We start from the raw sequence: 7,267 nt of genomic DNA, 5'->3' as shown, positions 1-7,267 counted from the left end.
GGATTGCAGTTGCAGGGGGGACGAGGGAGGCTTCGGAATATCTTGGAAGGCCTGCTGTCCCATGGTGGGATAGTCTGTCCTGTAACCCAGCACTGCTGGCGTGGGCGTGTTATTAACATACACATCCTGAACAACGGCCAATTGCAATGTCCCTGCTGAGTCACGGAAGCACAATGCGGCCGGCACAGTTGGTACCATGGGAACGAAAGGATGTGCAGCACATGAGGTAGCCCTGTAAACTGGGCTGGAGATTAAAGGCACAGTACTTAAATTGTCCACCTCAGAAGTGATGTGGAAGGCCGGCACGGCAGGCATAAACGGTACTGCAGAAAGAGCATGCAGCTGTATGATCGTAATCAGGGCCTCCCGTGAGTGAGGGAGAGAGAGAGGGGGAAGAGGGGGGGGGGGGGGGGTAGGAGGGGATTGTTTGCTACTTGGTGTGGCAACAGCAGCGATAGTTTTCTGTGCACATCGGAAATGCACCCCATGTGGTAGGACCATAAATCACTGGTGAAACCTTCTGGGCGTCACATTGTCATGGTACAATGTTCCTGAATGGCGAAGCACCATCGGGTGTGCTTGAATGCAACTGGTCGAGAAACTGGGCAACATCTGGTGGTTGAGCCTGGCAAACTTGATGTATAAAAATGTCCACTATTAAATTGTGAGGAAGGCAAAACTGGCATAGCTTGATAGCAGTTGACCACGTGTGCATTTTGCATGAACCGCAGCATTACACATGGCACTACTGTAACCGACATTGGAATGTGTAGAGGATCAAAGCATGTGTGCAAATTTGGGTCCCTTTGAACACTACATGAGCGATTGATCATTACACGATTCTGGAAATTGTTTACTTCATCTTCCACATATTGGCGTGTACAGTCCGGCGACACGAAACATGAGTCCATTGTTTGAGGTAACGGCGTAACACTCGGCCGTTGTAGATCTGCATAGTTTGAGCTTAACTTCATTGGGGATCATGAATCACTGTCTGTTAGCAGCGAAAAAACCATTGGCAGGGGATTGGAGTGCCCTGGTAGTAGTAGCTGAGCCTCCAAATCCCCATATAAAATGTTGGGTGGGGCAGCCATGGTGTTGAATGTAAAATCTGTTGATTCCACACAGCCAGTGTGGAAGTCACAGAAGACATAGAAACTTCATAGTCATCAATATGGGAAATGGGAATACAGATAACTGTATACGCAACAAACTATTCCCATAAATGTCTACACATACATATATTTCAGCACAAAGAAAGATACACATGTACGCTGTACAACGTATAAAGGCTGACTGGGACATTAACATGGTGACTTGTCAGAGCAGTTAGAGTTCAAAAATCATGCTTTACATTTGCAATGTGACCTATCAACGGTACAAGGGCATCAATCAATGTAATTTCATCAAATGGCCTGTCAAGGTGTGTTAATTTCTTGAGTTGATTCTTACAAAACTCTTTCAGTGTACTGTCCCTATTCCTATAATTAGGAACATTCAAAAATTTGCTTTTAATTCTCCCCTGCTCAGCTTCTGACCAAAATTTATTTAAAAAACTTAATTCGAAACTTTGGTATGTTTCCGACTGACTTAAATTTAGATTTACCTAAGAAAGAGCTTCACCTTCAAGGCACCTTTTAACAAACTTAATTGATCATCACTCACGCCTGACACAGAACTACATCTACATTGGTCTAGAAAATCCACTGGGTATAAATTGTCTGATTGAAAACTTTTGATTGGAATGTTGGACCATGCAATACCATTGTTTGAATAATAATTTTTAAGAATATAAGTATCCTGACGTAATGAAATTTTTTGATCTAAAACATCTACATTACTTAGCATACTGTTTTCAACATTTAATATTTTTTGACCTAAAGTACTAAAGTTCTGTTCCATTTTTTCCTTATCAATCTTCTGTTGAACTCTGACATCATTAAATTTCTTCTCCTGTTGTAAAGACTGTGCAAATAACTTATTTTCCAAAACAATAAATTTACTTTATAAGACATAAGCTTTTTCATTCACACTTTTTAATCCATCTGACAACCCATATTTTAGTTCCAAAACCTGATTACTAAGTTGGTCTATTTGGTGTTGCACCCTGTCCATTTTGCTATTGTTTTCAGACTGTTCTGTTTTCATTTCCTCTAATTTTGCTAAAATCAACTGCAAAATATCAGTTTTAACTGTTTCTTTGCTGACTACACTTTCACTTGACTTAAACATGTCTTGGCTGTGCCCTACAGCTTTCACTTCATCACTACCCTCATCTCTATTCATTTTCCTAACAATCACGAGTCCACCAAGAAAATTTAATTTCACAAATGGTTTTTACTTATCTTTTCTGATGTCCTTCGTCGTAGTTGTCAAGTCCTCTTTCAACTCATCTGGTCAGTCATTGTTGATATTATCTCGTCACAGTTGTTACGACTTTGCTGGGCAGCTCTAGAGTCTTCTTTTGTCGAGTGATTGAAGTTCATTTACATAAAAACCTCACCCACAAATAATTGTTCTTTCTTCTTCTGAAACAGACAAAACTTCATTATCAGTCCACAGACCACGGCTGATGCCCACCCTTGTAATCTTACCCTCCCACACATCTCTATTAAAATTCTCTGTCTATAAAAGTTTCAAAAGCTTCAAGAGGCATAAGATACATGAAAGAAGACCTTTTTACTTATCTTCATTTTTTCTTCTTGTTGTTGGCTCCAGTTATTGTGTCCAGGGGTACAGTCTTGATGCTGTAATTTTTATAATGTTGTGCGTTCCTGTTGAACTGAATAATTGATGAAGATTTGCCTGTACATTTCTTGAATTACATTCTTTGTCACATTATTAAATATCACACCATCTTTACATTTTGCAAATTAAAAAAAAAAAAAAAATCATCATCATTACATTGTCGTTGACAAACGTAGAAAAACGTCTACTTCCATTAGAGGCATGCCCACCACTACTTACATTCTGCAGTACTAACAGTTTTCAAAGAGTTTACAAAACAAAAGAGTTTACAAACTTTCTTGTCAAAAAAAGAATCCCTACCAAGATATAACATTATTTTATAGACAAATCAAGAAATAAATTTAATAATTCACGTTAGATTGTGCAATTAATAATATGAATTTTAAGTATGCCAGAAATTTCGTAATTTCAAATATTTCAGAAAGAAGTGTAATTTTAACTGCACATATAGAGTTCTAACAAATGAATCTCTTTTTACATATTTTAGCCCAAAACATAACACATTGTATACAAAATCATATGAAGTTCATTCAGTTAAACAGTTGATATACAGTTCACCTATACAAGAATCAATAGTGTAAATGGAATTGGTTATTTCTATAGAAAAAAGGTAATGTTAGAAAAGGGTGTCCCATTACATGCTAAAAGACTCCAATACCCCTTGAGCCAAATACAGCATTTTGAAAAATTAGCTCTTTGTTACAGCCCTTTAATAAATTGATTGTTTCTGACTCATTTAATGGAAAATAAGAGAAGTCATAAAATGGTTAAATAAGCACATCAAAAACCCAGATATTGTATGATGGTTCAAAAAATATGCCCATGGTAGAAGCCCTTCCCTTGTACTAATCAAAACCACAAAATCAATTGTATTGGATACTGCCCTGAAGACTTTTTTTGAAATGGCCTCACAATTTCCTTCCAAATTCTTATGCAATTTGAGGTTTGAGGTTCTACATCATTTTTGAAGCCATCGGTATTGCCCGGATTGAAAACTCTGATCTTCCTGCTTTCCTTTCTTTGAATAAAAATTTCTCTTATGTAATTTTGCTCTAACTGTATTGAGTTATAATCCAGTAAACAGACACTTAATTGAAAAAATATCCTGTACAAGAGTCAATATACTTTTGCAGACAAAAAATTAAAATTATATTAATACGCTAACAAAAGGACCAGTTCTGACTGACTTTAATATTAGAATAATAATAGAAATAAAAATGAAGTACCAAACATTTGATGCTTTCAGATTCCATGTCAATCTTTTGCAGAGAAGTTGTTTGGGTTTCAAAAATATTCTTCAGCAAATTTGTGTCTGTGAGTAGATCTGTAGTTCTGCACTTGTGTGGTGTGACTGATAAAATAAACCATGTATTTCTGTATTTTTTAATATGGGATGCTGTTTTGCTACAAGAATGACATCATTTTGCGTAAATAATATTGAATTTTACGTGAATTTCATGAAAGCCTGTGGCCTTCACTTTATATGGTGTGTAAATGTACATTTTGAGTTATGTGAAAATGGTAGAAGGATAGGATTAAGGCAGGAAGAAGCAGCATGGAAGTGGGGCTAGAAATAATTGGACAGCAGCAGAAATTGGAGATGCTGTATTGGAAAGATGTGAGACCCACACATAAAGGCAAGACCAGGATAATAACTGTGGTTATTAATTCATTTAAGGTAACAACATAAATTTCAGTGGATATAGATTTATTAAATACTAAATAACACAATTCAGCAGAAAACATGAGTGTCACAGCACATGAGAACGCCGTCATCAGACTCAACCAAAGAAAGTTGTTCACAGATAAAACACACTTTTAACTTATCAATAGTCACCACATAACCTTTAAATGAAAGCTGTATGAGTGACACAAGGGAATATTAGTGGGGTTTGATGTAGATAGGAGAAAGGGACTAATGGAGGTTGAGGCAACATGGAATTCCGTAGATGAATTATATGTTAGAGTCATAGTTTCTCAACTGTACAGTTCATAAAAGCTGTTGTCATAAGGGAAAATCAAGATAGTAAAGGGTAATTCCACATCAACTGGATAAATTTTAGGAATTAGTTCCACTTAACTGTCTCCAATTGGAACTAAATTTTACACAGATGTTCACTATACAGGGTGGTCCATTGATCGTGACTGGGCCAAATATCTCACAAAATAAGCATCAAACGAAAAAACTACAAAGAACAAAACTTGTCTAGCTTGAAGGGGGAAACCAGATGGCGCTATGATTGGCCCACTAAATGGCACTGCCATAGGTCAGACAGATATCAACTGCGTATTTTTTTTTTTTTTTTTTTTTTTTAATAGGAACCCTCAGCCGTTAGGGGTAAAACCCAATGGGACTCGGGGCAAGTAAGGCTAGCAACCTGCTTCCCTGGTACTTTAAATATGATGCTGGCAACAAGCAGAGCAAAATGCCTCGGACCTTTGGAGGTGACGGAGTCCCACCTCTAACTGACAAACCAGGGACTCCTAAGATACGACTTGGCAAACAAATGGTAATGAGATGGGGAGCTATTAATATCAATGGGGGCTACTCTGGGAAGAAGGTAGAGCTGGCAGAGGCTGCAAGTAAGATGGGGCTGGACATTTTAGCTGTTAGTGACATTCGGGTAAGGGGTGAGAAAGAAGAGGAAGTGGGAGAATTCAAGGTCTACCTGTCAAAGCAGGAATAGCACAATGGGGTGTAGGGCTTTACATCAGGAAAGAAATGGAACCCAGCGTAGTTGCAATAAGGTATGTAAACGAACGACTGATGTGGATAGATTTGACAGTGTCTAGCAAGAAAATTAGGATTATGTCAGTATATTCGCATTGTGAAGGGACAGATCAAGATAAGATGGATAGTTTTTATGAGGCACTCAGTGATGTAGTTGTTAGAGTAAAGGACAAGGACAGTGTTCTGCTCATGGGTGATTTTAACGCCAGGATTGGAAATCGAACAGAAGGGTATGAAAAGGTTATGGGTAAATTTGGAGAGGATATGGAGGCCAACAGGAACGGGAAACAACTCTTGGATTTCTGTGCCAGTATGGGCTTAGTAATCACAAACGCCTTTTTTAAACACAAGAACATTCACCGGTATACTTGGGAAGGCAGCGGAAACAGATCTGTCGTTGACTATATAATAACAGATCAGGAATTCAGGAAGGCTGTGAGGGACACACGTGTATTCAGGGGATTCTTTGATGACACTGATCATTATTTAATCTGCAGTGAAATTGGGATTGTGAGGCCGAAAGTGCAGGAGGTCAGGTCCATATGTAGGAGGATAAGAGTGGAAAAACTTCAGGATAAGGAAATCAGGCACAAGTACATAACAGCGATCTCAGAAAGAAACCAGTTAGTTGAATGTAGTCAATTACAGTCATTGGAAAAGGAATGGACAAGGTACAGGGACACAGTACTAGAAGTGGCTAAAGAATGTCTTGGAACAGTAGTCTGTAAAAGCAGGATGAAGCAAACAGCTTGGTGGAATGATACAGTCAAGGCAGCCTGTAAAAGGAAAAACAAGGCATATCAAAAATGGCTACATACCAGAACCCAGGTAGACAGAGAAAGTTATGTTGAAGAAAGAAACAAAGCCAAACAGATAATTGCAGCATCCAAGAAGAAATCGTGGGAAGGCTTTGGAAACAGGTTGGAGACTATGGGTCAAGCTGCTGGAAAACCATTCTGGAGTGTAATTAGCAGTCTTCGAAAGGGAGGTAAGAAGGAAATGACAAGTATTTTGGACAGGTCAGGAAAACTGCTGGTGGATCCTGTGGATGCCTTGGGCAGATGGAGGGAATATTTTGAAGAGTTGCTCAATGTAGGTGAAAATGCGATCAGTAATGTTTCAAATTTCGAGGTAGAATGGGATAGGAATGATGATGGAAATAGGATCACATTTGAGGAAGTGGAAAAAATGGTCAATAGATTGCAGTGCAATAAAGCATCTGGGGTGGATGAAATTAAGTCGGAACTCATCAAATACAGTGGAATGTCAGGTCTTAAATGGCTACACAGGATAATTGAAATGTCCTGGGAGTCAGGACAGGTTCCATCAGACTGGACAAAAGCAGTAATCACACCAATCTTTAAACATGGAAACAGAAAAGATTGTAACAACTACAGAGGTGTCTCTTTAATCAGCGTTGTGGGTAAAATCTTCTGAGGTATTGTTGAAAGGAAAGTGCGAGTATTAGTTGAGGACCAATTGGATGAAAATCAGTGTGGGTTTAGGCCTCTTAGAGGTTGTCAGGACCAGATCTTTAGCTTACGGCAAATAATGGAGAAGTGTTATGAGTGGAACAGGGAATTGTATCTATGCTTTATAGATCTAGAAAAGGCATATGACCGGGTTCCTAGGAGGAAGTTATTGTCTGTTCTACAAGATTATGGAATAGGAGGCAAACTTTTGCAAGCAATTAAAGGTCTTTATATGGATAGTCAGGCAGCAGTTAGAGTTGACAGTAAATTGAGTTCATGGTTCAGAGTAGTTTCAGGGGTAAGACAAGGCTGCAAC

The sequence above is a fragment of the Schistocerca cancellata genome, chromosome 8, assembly GCF_023864275.1.
Source record: "Schistocerca cancellata isolate TAMUIC-IGC-003103 chromosome 8, iqSchCanc2.1, whole genome shotgun sequence".
NCBI classification, from domain to species: domain Eukaryota; kingdom Metazoa; phylum Arthropoda; class Insecta; order Orthoptera; family Acrididae; genus Schistocerca; species Schistocerca cancellata.
This window is presented reverse-complemented; position numbering follows the sequence as displayed.